The sequence below is a fragment of the Chiroxiphia lanceolata genome, chromosome 1 (assembly GCF_009829145.1).
Source record: "Chiroxiphia lanceolata isolate bChiLan1 chromosome 1, bChiLan1.pri, whole genome shotgun sequence".
Lineage (NCBI taxonomy): Eukaryota > Metazoa > Chordata > Aves > Passeriformes > Pipridae > Chiroxiphia > Chiroxiphia lanceolata.
Genome location: NC_045637.1, coordinates 111,680,480 through 111,696,292, shown reverse-complemented (window position 1 = coordinate 111,696,292; position 15,813 = coordinate 111,680,480).

The following is a 15,813-nucleotide window of genomic DNA, read 5'->3' as shown; positions in this document are numbered from 1 at the left end:
AAAGTTGGTGTTTGCTGCCCTTGCAAGCATGGATCTGCTCACCTGACATTTACATCTGACTTTTCTAACAGACTTGTCCTAGGTTTCGCTTAGGAACTTCATTGACACGCTTGCTTGCAAAAGACCTGGATTAATTGTATTAGAGACCAAATACATGATTTCTGCAGTAACTAGTGTTTTAAAGCTTAGGTGTATGAAAGAAAGCTGAGGTTCAAATCACCTGCCTTCTGAAAAACTGGGTTCTTTCAGGGTATTTCCAGGAAAAGAAATCACACATACTGCCCTAGATCTCATCTCTGGTCTATGCTGATAGAGTATTAATTACAGTTTTCCATTTACTTTAGTGAATTTATTCTTAACAAAGTTATTATCCAAAACCAGCAAGATTTGTTTTCCTGAGATTTAGAGTTATGAATCTGTGTGTACAATAGTCATCATGAGTAGGTGGCACAGAGACTGTTTTTTTTCCTGTCAGCAGTGATGCTATTCTTAGTTTTGTATGTGGTCCTTACGTGTATCAAAATAGGCACAATAGATACATATTGGCAGCTTTGATTGTATTCAGAGATGAGCTGATCTCCCAGTCCAGGAAATGATCCTAAAGCTCTCATCGTGTTGGCAGCAGAATTTTAACCAACGGTTCCCAAGAGCCTCTGCCAGCACATTGTTGCCTTTAGAGGACTCAGAGCTACTAGACATATTAGAGAAAATGAAAATGACATAGGAATTATATATTATGAAAACCAAACCCACCAAAAAAAAAAAATCTACTGTGGCTACAGCTATAGCTTTGGATCCAAATGGTTTTAGAAATCAATTAGGCAGTCTTGTGATGTGTGGCATTGTCTGAACCCTTATACTCTTGGCTTCAATTCTTAATCACTCTGGGGTCCCTTAGCACAGCTTTGTGGCACCAAATATCCATAAAGCTGACACCATTGCTGACTGTAGGATGTGGTATTGAGTACTGTGACAAGAGAAGGTACACATTAGCCTGAAGGCAGGCACTGTGCTTTCTAGCAAAAGAAAACTAAGCAATATAATCTCTTGCTGCCACTGCAGAGTCACAGTCATTCATGCCATGGCATGACTGTAAAGAGTCTGAGTAGTGGCCAGCATCTTCCATGAGTCAAGACTTATCCCAATCAAGACAATCATAAGCAATAGCTGATGTAGAAATTGATGCCACTGACTTGGTAAGATTGTATTATCTTCAGTGCCACCTGCTGAGCTATCTTGACATCTCTGGGAATTGACGCCAAGTGAAAGAATGGGAAAAAGGCAAATATATCCTTATTTCTCTAAACCATTCCTTTCTTGACAAAAAATATTTCAAAAGGAAGATAATCAAAGAAAGTGATAAGGTTTGAAGATTCTGAGGTACATAGAATCACCTCACCTTTGCCTACTCAGCTAGCTAAGGGGTCCTTATGCCATTTTGCCATGGGTGGCACTGTTACCCTTCTCCAGTGTGTACCACCCTGTTGTGCAATCTCACAAAGCCAGCCCTGCTTAGTGATATCAAGTCAATCAACAGAGAAAACTATAAAAATAATCCTACCTCTGAATAAAAACATTTGTCACTGCCCAAAAATTAACAGAGGAAAACTGAATCCTTTCTTAACCTCCTCCAGTAAGTCTCAGGAGGTTTCTTGTGGCTACCATGACAATGGCCACCAGTGATGCCAGAGGGCCTCTCCTGACTTGTTGCAATGCAACTGTCAGTGGACTGCAAAGTGGAGCTCATGGCAAGTCTGCTTCCACCTGTGGAGTTCAGGCCTTCAGTTGTGCTGATTGCAGTACCTGTCCATATGGCTCTGGCCTGAACGCTTTACTTAATTTTTGAAGAACCATGTAGCTCAGCAGAGATCAGAGTAAGCAGACAACCACGCCCTTGGCACAGTTTGCAGAACTTGTGGCCATGCTCAGAACTTAGTACTGCCTAAAACAAAGGAGTCTATTACAGAAGGGGACCTGTAGCTTCTCTATAGGCTCTGTAACTGTATTCAAAAGACACTCAGCTATAGGTAGTGTATAACATAGATATACATTTCACAATATTGAGGACTTGTCTTACTGCAAGTCCCATAGTGCCACATTCCCCATTTTTCATGAGTCTTCATGTTATCAGACAAGTAGTTAGGAGAGGTTATTCATCTCTCCTACTACAGTATCAATATTTTGGCTCCACTTACCCCTATGTGGATCTTCAAGCTCAGTACAGGCAGCCAATATGGTGATGCATGACCTGTCCAACACATGGGATGCTGTTGTGGCATCTGGCAATATCGCAAACAGGCATTGGTCAGAGTGTCACAACCAAACTGCCTTCCACATTGTGGCAAGGGATGAAGGACGCAAGTTCACAGTGGAAGGAAGCTGTTTGCAAGTTTTTTTGTCATACTTGAATTTAATGTGGGTGAATTTAAAAGTCAGTTAAAAATGTAAACTAGCTAGATAAATACCATGGAAAAGTGAAGACAAATCACAGCATCTAGACAGAGAGATTATGTTTTAAAGTGGTACTGTGTTATTTAATAAAGTTTTACTTACTGAAATGGTAGAATTATACTAGGCATCATCTAACACATTTTGGTGGTAATTTGGCAAGTATATGTAAACATACCAACACTTTTCCCTCTTACCAGTCTCTTCTGTTTTTTGGCAACCCATAATACTTTTTCTGTGCCCCTTCCACTGCCCTCAGAGCAAAACTGAGAATGAGAAAAGGTTCCAATCTAAACCAAGCTGATAATAATTGGTCCATCATAACCTTTTTCTGAATGAAACATGATATTTCACTCAGAAATAAAAATGCAGTTTAGTATGGGTTTTTTGGTCCATTAGTTAATAAAGGGTAAAGATTACACTTTGGCCATGCTGTTGCCAATGTGTGCTTGGTCATTTGCCATGGTAGTTGCTTCTTGACAGATTTTTAGCTATTGCATAGCATGTGCATTTCTATCACTCTGCGAAACAGCAATTGATTATGCCAGCCTCAAGCTATTTTACTTGGAATGAAAAACTCTAAAGCTTGTTTAACAGTAAGAGTCCGTTGCTTTCTCTCAACAATTGTCTGAGAGAAAAAAAGCATCTTTTGTTAGAAATAATGGTTTGCTTAAAAACATTCAGGTCTTTTTGTGCTGAAGGTTCACACACAGCAAGAGACGATCTGTGTTTCGGTAATAAAAAGTCTCTACCGTCAGGGTCAGAGGTATTTCTTTGCAAGGTACCACGGTTCCTGGCAACACTTAGAGCCCTGATATCATAGAAGATATTTAATAACCCATATGTCACATATCCTACAGATGGTGATGTTTATTGGTTTTTATGAGAATATGAATAAGGAGGTACTGTACCAAATGGGATTTTACTAATAAAAGTACATCCAGAGCCCTTAAATTACTTGTTCTCTTCACCATTTAAAGACATAATTAAGCCTGTTCTCTATAATAAGGTAACAGTCTATGAAGGTAGAAATCAGTTTTTCACAGTCACAACAGAAAATTCCTCTTCACATATCCTCTAAGCAAGAAATAGAGGAAAAGCATTATTTCAGTATCTTCTGATGCAAAACTAAGCTATTGCTCTGCATAGGGTTTAATAGAAAAAGGGGACACCTTCATGCAGTTGATGAATTCCAGTTTTATTTATAAGATTCTTTAGTATTTCACTGCAGAAAAATGTTAACTTGTCTAACTTGTTCCTACGTTCTCTGACTATTGTTTTATTTTAAACATCAGAAGCAGCTTTCCTAGGCCAAAATTACCTCTAGTGCAACTCTCTTGTAGTCATGCCATTAGGTAATGCCTTCTTTTTAGCAATAATGATTATGGAAACCATTTCTTCCATCTCCTTACCCTTGCTGTGGAAAGCCAGTTGTGATGTCCAGGGCAAACAAAGAGAGGCCACGACAGTGGTGTTCTGAAAAGGAGAAGGTTGGCTTCATGACTGGAGAAGAAAGAACATCCTGGAGTATTTTCTCTTTTTCATTGGCAGATCCAGAAAGCCTTTGAGATTTCCCGCAAAATAGCTGGGAATTAATGTGGAGACGAACATAATTTTACCACCAACCCTTGCAAAGCAATTAAAGAGTCAGAAGTAAATTCACCAATGTCTGGCAGTGATCATTCGCAGACTAGTCACAACGATATGATTTCCTGCTTCTTTCAATAGCTGACCCAGAAGCAGCCACAGCCTGGCTTTTATTTCTGTATTGTGCAATGGTGTCAGTATGTTCACCTGAAATGTTATTATCGCACATGGCTGTTTTGGCTCTTCCCCTCCCACTCGTTAAAGAGACTGCAGGTGTCCTGGAACAGGTAAGAGAAGGCAGATTTCCAGTCAAGTAGCCATTGAATGGACAGATCTGGAAGCTCATAAATGCATTAACTGGAATTATGTGAGAAATTCAAGACTGCTGAAAAATTAATTTTCTATGTCTTAGGATATCAGATTTAGTTCTGCTAAATTTGAAATTCAAGTTTTATAAGTTCAATTTTTATTATTGCAGAAGCTGGCCTGGACACCAGCTCGACTTCTGTGAAGCATAAATTGGTGAGATTAATTGCTGAAACTAGTATCACAATAGGAGCCAGGGATCCCAGCTGAAACTGAAGCCCCCTGGGTTGGGACTTTACAGGAAAAAAATAAGCAGCCAGTCCCTGTGCCAAAGCAGATGACTAGATAAGGTGGATGTGACAAGGCAAACAGTGGCACAGATTAAAAGTGTGATTTATTGAAAGAATTTGTTAAAGAGCCAACAGAAAACCCATAACTTCCCATAATACCCTTCCCACTTCAGCACCTGGTGTGCAAAACTCCCAAGAACAACCAAACAGTCTCAACTCACCTACAGGTTTTGAGCACAGGGAAGTACTTACTATTAAGCAACTGCTTCTTATTCAAGAAAAGGGTAAACTTTATAGTTGGAAGTGTATAGTGAACCCAGTGAAAACTTCAGGCAATCTGAGCAATCTGGATTGGGATAAATCCCAGATTTTCAGAAGAGAGGCGTAGAATTACCCCACAAATATGTGTGCACACAGCATATTTTCCACCATTGGTTAGCAAAAACTGTAGCAAGGACAGGGTGAGGAGGTGTCAGATGTAAACAAAGAGGCCTGAGCCATTCTGCCAGCTGCTGTGGATAGTGCTGAGAGAAAGATCTACCACAGTGGCAAGAGTGGTGGAGGCCTTCAGAGGTGATGAAAATATACACAGAAAGCATTTACACAAAAGGATGCTTGAAAAGTGTTATTTGCAGTTATTTTTACTAGTAACATGTGAAGCAGGATGCTGACCATTTTTTCTCTTGTTGTTTCTGCTATCCTAGCAACAGAAGAAGTGTTTTTAACAGGCGTGAGCAACAGAAATTCAAAAAGAAGATAAAATACGCCAAGTGAAACAAGAATAAGGTGATCATATACAAGGAGATTCTTGTCCTGTCAGATTACAAGGGTGCTCTGAAGAATTTCATGCGGAACAGTCACAGAGGGCTTGAGAAAAACCCACCTGTTATATTTGTAACTGCACTTTTCAGAACTCACGACTATGTAAAAAATTTACTTGTTTAGGAGGGCAGCTTTTCATAATGCACAGCAAATCCCAACCCCTCACTGACAAGATTAGGAAGAAATTTTGCCAATGCACAGGTTATTCTCCATCAATTACCTGTCCACTGGGGCAATGTTAGAATTCACAAAGATAAGGTGTCAGAATAAGATGAAGCATTGGTCTGATTCAGCATGAAAAGTTCTTACATGCTGTTGCTTAAGGTTTTCCCTAAAGTGCTGACTTTTATTCTCCCTGACTTTAGCTTATACACAGGTGTATTAAACGAAAAAAGAAAGATTGTCATCCTCCTTTCTTTAGACTGCTGTGCGTGCATGTATTTTTTTTAGCCTATAACTGAGCTTTCAAAAATGGGGTCTGTGATGTTTCAATGTTTCAGCCGTTTTGCGTCATAAATAAAAGGACTGAGGAATCCTTAGATTTCCTACAGAAAGGCTTTCTTTTGTACTGTGGGTAACACTGCTGAGCTGATATTTTTCTGCATAGTTGCTGAAGATGGAGGCTAAAGGTAACGAGAAGAACTTCAAGGGCACCGTGATTTATACCTAAGTTTTAATGAGGAAGAGTTATCTCCTGATGTGTCCCTTTTCAACTTTTTTTTTCAACTTAACAAAATATTTCCAAGAGTCTACCCTGATTGACCTGAACCTGTGAAGAAGACATTCAACCATCTGCTAAAAGCATTTTTATATAGCACCTTGCTTAAATCAAAAATGTTAGCTGAAGTTCTAATTCATGACCAAAGGAAAAGGGGGCAGGTGCACATCTGTGCCTCAGAACAGTTCTGATGCTCCATGCAGGTAGCCTATAGAAAAAATCAGAAATTTGTGGGTTTATCCTTTCTAGGTTCCTTTTTTATGTTCTCTGTATGTGTCCTGCATCTCTTCAAGGACCTTACATCTGGCATGTCATCTGGGCTTCCATTTTCTTGTTTTCTGTCTCCTTCCTCACCTCCCATCTACTAAGTTTTCCAGCTCTCTTTCACTTACCATAGGTTTGGGTTTATTTTCCTTTCCAAACAATATTCAGGACTATCAACATTATCATTAATGACATATTTTATCATTTTATTAACAATCTTTCATTATGCATCTGCTGTACTGCTGAAGACAATTAGGATAATAATTACCTTCCTGTGCCTGAGCAGCAAATTGGCTTAGCTCCAGGAAAAAGTGTTCCACAGGAAGGTTTCCCACTAAAAAGTAACTTACAACATGCAGTAGCCTCAATGCTATTGACCCTATTTACTGTGTCCTATCCAGCCACAGTGTTTATTTCCCACAGCAAATTCATCAATGATGAATCAGTGGGTTCAGCAGCTCCTGTCAAAAGATTTGTACTTGCTTACTGGAGGGAAGCCTGCATCATCTGTTATCCACAGACTGCTCTCAAGGGTCATCATTAGCTAAGAAAGAGACTGCTATTTCTCACAGATCAGCTGCTGAGGTCTTTCTGGGTTCTTGGAGGCCATCCACTGTAACAGTCAAGCCTTGAGGGCATGACCAGCCTTGGTTGTCTCTGCCCAGCCTCCCTGGGGCTTTTCTCACCCTGAACAATGCCCAGCATGCCCAGGACCATCAGACCCTGCCCCATCAGTGATGCCCCAGGGGCAGTTTCCAGCATCCTGCAGCCTTGCCTGGCCACAGACCCCACTGATTTGGGTCCACATCCCATACCATACCATACCATCCCTGTGCCCATGAAGATGCCTGATGGGGGCTGCCTCGCTTCTGGGATGGTGGCATGGGCCCTGATTTGTGAGGTCCTATCCTGCTGCCCTGGGAAGTACCCTTGGGTCCTTGTCCTTTAGGGAGAGGCTGGCATATGCTGCACCCTGAAAGTAACCACTCTAAAATCTTTTTATGCAAGACTCATTGGAAGAGTTGGTAACAGGGAAACTGAGGGGCTAAACAAAAAATACTATTTATGAGTGTTGAGATTTTCTTTCCAGAGAGAAGTTAGTAAGTGAGGTATTTTTCCTAGCTATGGACAGAAACAAATATGGATCACCAGGAAGAAATAAAAGGGACCAGTTGAATAGGATAACATCAGCAAGAAGTTATTGCAGCCATCACCTCTTCTCCCGCTCCTGTTTGGGTCAGTTTTTATTCTTAACTGCACCTTGGCCTCCCTCCCAGCACTTCAAAGTTCACACTTCCTAGCTACAAAGGCAACAGGACATGGAGGTCTCTGTAAGAGCCCTGACAAGTTATACAGAATCAGATAAGCCACCATTCGGTGTCTATACAATTGCAAGTATTCAAACACTGTTTGCTACATCTGTTCCATTGCCCAGGCCACTGTCTGTCTTGATTCATCCATGCATTTGACCATCAGCTGGAACATGCCCTCTGTCCACGACAGGGGAAGAGCACATCTTCCACATCAGCCACCTCTCAGATACAGCCCCAACCTTGGCCAGCCATCTCCAACCCTGGTGCCAAGGGCCCTCAAGATTCCAGAGTCTGACCAACAACTAACAGGAGTGGTTTGCACAGGATATCCTAGGCTCTGCTCACAGCTCTGTGAAATCAGAAGGTAGCACATTCCTACCTTGGCTGGAGCTCTCCTCCCCAGGTCATTCACCTTCTATTTTCTTTTCTGTGACTCTTCCCAAGACAGTGGAGTTGCAGGGTCTTTCATCTCCACTGTGCTGCCCATCCATCACATTCCCAAATGTGCTTTTCGATCTTCTTTCCAGCCTGCCGCTCTGCTAACAGAAGTCGTTTTCTGTCAGCGTTACACAGCATACTGTGAAAGGTGAGCCTTTCATATTCCTGCTGGGGCCACCCCACACAGATTTCCGTCAAAGTGGGCTCTCCTCTCTGTACAGCCCTACCATGCTTGGAGAGGGCCCATCAATTCAGATGGCAGCAGGTAACACCTGAATCAAACACTTTTTAGCTGTTGCTTTCAAGTTTTACTAATGTTTGTCAATTCCTGCTGATATCTTGCCAAAAGCATTTTTTGAAAAGTGGCAAAACAGTTAGAAAGTATCCACACTTTTTTCCCCCCTTCCTGGATGCTACACAAATTGATTATTAGAGAAAGCCTAATTCATTATCCACAAATAGTTCATAGCCCAAATACACTGCCACCTGAATGTATTTATTTTCAGCTGAAGTATTCTGTTCTGTTGAAGTATTCTCCTTCATAAAGTCCTTCACTTCTGAAGCATTACAACAAAAAAATTGCTGTGGAAATCTGAGGGCAGAGGATGACTAATCCCTTACTCCAGCACTTGGAAAGGTGACAAGTCTGCATTTATTTTACTTACCAGCTATAGCACAGCAAGGGAAGAGTTTACTCCCCTCAGTCTGGAGTTTTCACTGTAACAGTAATAGCAGCAGCACTTGGACAATTATCTGCATTTTTAAAGAATTTTAAGAATTAATACTTTGAACCTCACAACTTCTTAAACAAGGACAACATCAGGAAGAAAACTGAAGTAACTTGCCATTGAGAAATCACCCAAACCACAATTATCCTTCAGGAGCTCCAAATGTATTCACACTTTTGTCTTTACAGTCTGCCAGTTGCTCAGATAACACTGCATTTACTGTGTTTTTCTTTCTCCATATCAATAGTCACATCGTCTGTAAGTAAAAATGATACTTACATTCTAACAAAGAATCTGGAAAAACACTCCTCAAGAAACAAAGATGCAGCCAAGTACTAATGTAAGAAAAAACACAGTATAAAGTACAAGGAACAAAACTGAGATTATGCCCCACAGTCTGTCTGTAGTTGTCAAAATGTCCAGGTGTATACCACCCTCTCATAGACATTTTAAACATGCATTCTGCAGATGGGCAGATGGAATATAGATCCCAAGGTTGACTGTGAAATATCCTTACTTTTATATTTCTGTTTCACCACTAAACAAAGGTATTTACCTATTCATAAAACACAGACCCCAGCGTACAAAACATTTCCCATTCTTAGTGCTACAGAAATCTAAATAGGAAACCCTCGTGACTTAATTTTAACTCTAAAAGAAGATGCTGTAAGAGGACTCAGCTCTGGTGAAGATAGCAAGTCTTCCATCTCCTCACATGACATTAATGACCTGCTAGTTCTTCCTGGCTGGATTTACACACTGATAGTGTCAGAATCATAGATCTATCCTCATTGCACATTATTATTGTCCCAGGGCATGCCTAACTGGTGAAACTGAGTGGCAGAGGGACAGCTATTTCAGAATGATGATCTCTGCGTACAGTACACTCCAGAGTACATGTAACCTTTTTCCAAACCATTATGTCTCTCCTATGGGGAAATAGGTATTCTGAAATACTACAACTTTTATTCTGTCAGAGAATTCTCATAGAGAAGCATTCCAATACTACTATAAAGGAATAATTTATGCCAGTTCTGTTGGTTAAGCCTTAAGCCTCCTGTAAATTCATCACACATTTCTGTGAACAGAAAGGAAACTGAAGATACTGACAGTGAGTAGAACACCTTTCACATCAGCTCTTTCACACAAAAGCAACACTTTTTGGGGCTGTACAGAAAACACATCCAGAGACACGAAGCAGTGGTAGAGCATGACCAAGTTATGCTATTTTACTGTTCACCATTAAACTTTTTCATGCTGACAGTAAAACTCCACTGCATCCATAGATGCTTATTACCATTCCAGGAAGGAGCTATGCAACTCGTGTGGCTTTCCTATATTCTGTAATTCACACAGGGTAAATTCTATTTATTTCAGTTCCATAGACTTAGTAATTCCAAAAGTGAGCAAACGAGCAAACATCTCTTGACATTACTTGCAACTGTGTGCAAAATTCGCCTCTGTGTTCCAGAGGTTCCAGAAACACATAGACAAGGAGTGCCTGGGAAGGTAAACTGAGGCAATGCAGGGGGACTGTCTTTTATTCAAGGTCTCACAGCAAGTCAAAAGCATCCTAAAAAATACCAGGCTTTCCCAATTCACAGTGCAGGACCTACCTGGATTTTAGAGACTACAGTGACTACAAAATAGAAGTTTATTGTTATGAGCCCTGAAAAACCTCTACTATTCCATACTGTGCAACTACAAGATGACCACAAAATCAGTGCATGTTATGTGCCTGCTGGCAAACATGGGGTCAGCCAGAGATTTTTTTAACAGAAATAAAACTAGGGAAAATCCAGAAAAAAATGCTAATCTTAAGAGAGATTAAAGCTCCGAAGAATGAAAGGTCTGAATTTCTTACTCCATGACACATGCTGATAAAGAATTTCAGTCTTCTGAGCAATGAAGATCAGATGGACACCCTCAGAAGACCCCTGCCTGATGTCAAATCCTCAGTGAGGGACACTTTAGACATCCATGGACCTGGCAGTCAAACTTCATTCAGAGCCCACAGGGATGTGCCCCTGCCCTGTAAGGCATACAAGACTGCAGGTGACCTCTGTCACCAACCTGTCAGAGCAAAAATGAGAATGACCACTTGCAAAGTAAGGATATGCAGAAAATGAATGCAGTAACATTAAGATTTTTCAAAAGAAAGCATTTTTACTTGCACAGAAGCGCTTAAATTGACCTCTTTCCAGGACTAAAGTGCACTCTGGATCTTCTTGTTGAGCAAAAGATAACAATTGAGGTGTTGCCCCTAATAACAGTACAGTGAACTGCAGACATTCTTATAGTGTCAGGTAATACTTGAGATGGAAAGAATATTAGTGTGGTTGATGAAAAGGTGCAGCACATTTTCATACTTCACAGCTTGGCCAGCTTCTCTGAAGGGTGAATAGAGTAAGAAAAAGCAACATTAAATTCCTTACTCACATCCCACCAGCTGAAATATCTGTAGATGCCGCACTTCCTACTAGCTCCAAAATCCAGGCAAGTTTGAGGAAAGCAAAATCTACCCTCAAGATATGCTACAGCTTTCACAATTAATTTCTGTACAAATGCTAAATATCTATCCTGGAGGATAGGAAAGCACTTCAGGATGATGCTGGGGTACAGAATTACATCCCATGGTTTGTATGGTTTCCCTTCAGCACTGATTTTTGCTTAGTGTTATAGTCTGGTCTTGAATCATTAATGGAACTTTTAAGCTTATATAAGAACTGGGCAATATTCTCTAGGGGTTGGAGTGAGTACCTAGTGTATTGATTCACGTAATTTCTCTGTGGGCATTTCCCAAACCTATATTCTCAGAGGATCTAAGTAGTCCAGTGTATCTTTCTGTTCTATTGTTCAAAATGACTAAAAATGCTTGGTAACTTCATAATAAGTTTCTGCTAAGGAGGATCTGGTTATTTTATGTAAAATGAGAATATGTCAATACTTCATAACTGAGATATGTTGGAGAGGTTTTCTTCCTTTAGCCAGCTATTTAAAATAGCTAGTGATGTGTGATCTATATTTTTAGAGGCTGCCAGGAAATGCTATTTTTGATGATACAATATGTCTGTTTTTCCTTACCACAGAGGAAGACAGTGATGGTGGACCGAACATGTTTCCCCCGCCCAAAATGGCATATCTTTGGGGAAACATCAAGAGAAGTGACAACACATACACAAGAAAAAGAGCATAATTTAACAGTCGCTGCCATAAGATCCACTATTTAATTGAAAGAAAGAAAATCTTTCCTTGTTGATTTTTTCCAAGGAAATTAGTGTCATCAACCTTATACTTACTCCTGCCCTCCCTGCAACCAGTAGTAGACTTGACTGCTTTCAGTCAGACCTTGGGCAATTCACTTATTACTCTTGCTGTTACTGGATTAGAGAGAAGAGTCTGCTAATAAGTTAGCACTCTAATACCAGTATCAGCCTCACAAAGTAGCAGATAGAGGCTGTAATTTGTGAGCTGGTTTGTGGTGAGATAGCTGTAGGTGTGTGCAGTAGGAGTATAATACAGGCATCAGGACTGTGTTGTGATTCATGTTATAGATCTTAATATAAACTAAGAAGGAAAACACATTTATTAAGAACTAGAGTGTGCCCATTCCCTGCAGGGACACACAGAAGCAGAGGAGGAGTGTGGTCTCTATACCCAGTGGTCTCATTATCAGCAACCAATGCTGTGCCAAGGCGCTGGCTTTGTTTTTTAAGACCAGAGACAACAGACTGCTAAGTTCAGCTTTGGCCTTTGCACACACAAATGTAATTGATCTGTAATTAAAAAACAAAAACAAAAACAAACCAAAAGCAACCCAGCCCAACCAAGCAAACAAAATCAAGCCAAACAAACAAACAAACAAAAAACAAGCATAAAATTGGAAAGACTTCTAGTAAAATGAAACAAAATCCCAGAAGGACATCACTACAGGGTGGATGATAATATGTGTGGGAACAGTAACTGGCACAGGCCAAAGACCTCTCAGTTTCTTCAGTAAAAGGAAAGAGCAGAATCTGTCCATGACATGAAAGCCCTTCAGTGTAACAGTGTTGGTTCAAACACAGCATAACCTGTGATGGCATACAGGGAGGAGATAGGTGCTTCTGACCTGATTAGCTCCTACAGGACTGAGCATTTGCAGCACAAGCCAGTCTGCTTTCCAATTGCTGCCTTCCAATCTCATCCTTAAGGACTGGACAAAAAAACTGGTTAAAAGACTGTTCTGACAGATAAAGAATGAGCCTCAAGAGCAACATGACACACAGCAAAGTACCCTGATTCTGACTGCTGAAGTTTATATATTGCTCCTAACTAATCCCAACTGAACCTCCACTATCTTCACTGGAGCTAAAATACAAATGAGTTTTGCCTATTGTATCCAAAACCAATAGCAAAATCCAGAAGTCAGATGAGAAGTTGCCCCAGGTTGGTGGCAAGTAAGAAATCCAGGCTCCTCCCATAAGAAGCATCCGTAGTTACAAACCTTCTGAAACATCAACATGGCTATTTCCTGGCATAGCAATCTGCTTCTGAACAGTGGATTTTCAGGCAATGAACTGCAAAATAAATGCATATATACATTTGCATATATACAGAATCTGTATATGCATAATATCAGGAGTCAAAACATTATAAACTCATCACTGTTCCACTGCAGCTATAAAAACATAAGATACTGGAGTCCTAAAACTGATTCTTATCCCACTGAAGCTGGACCACATGTGATGCCATTTTGGATAAGAATATGTCCTATGGATGACAGGACAACCAAGTATGGCCAACAGCTGCAAGAGACTCTTCTCTTTCCTCTAAATTTCTTGATCTTCAGAGTTACAGGTTTTCATCCAGTCAGTGGGTCAACAGAGCCTAGGGCAGAGGTCTGGCCTCAAAGGTATGAGCTGTAGGACTGTCTCCTGGCCCAGCAAATGAACTATCTTCTGCCTGCCCAGTGTCATTAGTCTACCTATGTACAGTCAGGGACCTTATTGTTATATACAAATCAAAGTTCCTGTGTGTTGGACACTGTTCAAAAATAGTGAAAGACCTTGCCCAAAGGGCCTTGAAGCCCAAAACAAGAAACTAGCAATATTTCAGTGACATTTTCACAATCAGTGAAGTCAGATACCCTGTTACAGATGACTGTAACTACGACATGCTTGCCAAATTGATTTTAAGTGAGAATTAGGTGATAGGTTTTCATTCTGTCACTGTTCCTCACTAAAGGTGTGGCCTAAACTGAGTTTTTTATGAGATAAAGGCTCTAATATTTTGCCCAGGTCTCCACAAAACTCAGAAAAGGAAGCTACTTACTGCATCATTTTCCCTTGAAAGAGCAAGAACACTTGGTCCAGATGTCCATGGAACATACGACTAAAGAGCTGCAGGTTTGTGGAAGGGATGTACAAGTTGCAATGCACCCCTGCATCTGCAGGTGACTGCAGATGCATACTTCCTTGCACAGTTTCCAGTCTCCCCCAGCAACAGAAAATTCCACAAGTTAAATTTGCTACTAGTAAGTTGCCAAGTTCATAATGCCTTAAGGTAGTTTGGTACAGACAGTCTTACAACACTAGCTGAACTTCATTCCAGGGAAACAACTCCCTAACTTTTTAAAAACAGCTGGTAAGCCTTGACTCCTGATATATCTTGCAGAGCTGCAGTATGGTAAACTGCCAGCTGCTATGCTAGAGAGCATCATCATGCTGCTGTCAAAGCAGAAGGTGCAGAAGCTGCAGTGAAAACAATCTGCAGTTTTTATTTAATTCCTTTTTTTGTTTTCTGCACTGGCTTGGAACAGCATTAGGGGTTCAGAGGGTCTGAGACAAGTAGGAGAGATGAATTAGAGAAGGCAGGGAGGGTCAAGTCCTGGAGCAAGGAGAAAGAAAGTGCTGGGATGCTTTTATTTCAGAGAAAGAGGGAGGATTGTTGAAAGTTTTGTGAAAAAGTAGGATATTTGGCAGCAAATATTTCCAGGCTGGCATAGATGTATTCAGTCAGTTCTACAGCTTGCAAAGTATCTTCCACATGTAGCTTTTCCCCCAGAAGGATGAAAAATTTTCACTGTGTGTAACAGAGTTATAGTGGAACAATTTAATAACTGACACAATAACCAGCTTCTGCAATTCTATGTGTACCTTTTCTTTCCTTCTATAAAGGTAGAGCTTATACTTGTGTGTATGTGGTAGTAATGTTCTGCAAGCTTCCTTGGATGGTGAGAAAGTATCTCAGATGTATTTGCACTTATAAATGATTCTACATTCAAAATTTCTGACTGATGTGCTGCATAAAACCACCTTCCCAGGCCACTTTCTGTCAGTGTGGTTACTAGAAGGACCAGACCCAAGAAACTCAGAAATCAAAGGTGCAGGCAGTACAGTAAACTTAGTTTATACTTCAAAAAATTGCTCACAAAGTCTTATTCTCCAATAGGCAACTTTCCATTTTAGCTATTTTATTTTATTTTATTATTCCTTCATAAATGAGTTTTCTTCTCTATTTTCAGTGAGCTTTCATTATTAATTTCTATAGAAGAATTAGCTGACTGCAGTTATGTTGTCTTATTAGATCATCCATTCAACCCACTGCATCTTACAGGATTAGTCAGGAAACAGGAGAGCACAAGCTATTGAATTTTGGGCTTTGAATCTCTTGTGTGTAGTTCAGATCACTAAAAGGGCCACTGCAATTTAATTACTCACTAAAATCAAGAAGACAAGTGCTGAGCAGTGATGAACTGTATTTTTTCCCAAAGTCCGCACCAGCAGTCAGCATTTATTCAGAAGTGCTTTACTGATTCTTTTTCTGGAAGGGAATAAGCTGCATCACATCATTTTAAGGGCCAAAGTACTCCTGCTTGACACTTCCAAATCCCTTATCATTTTAAAGCAAGTGCAAAC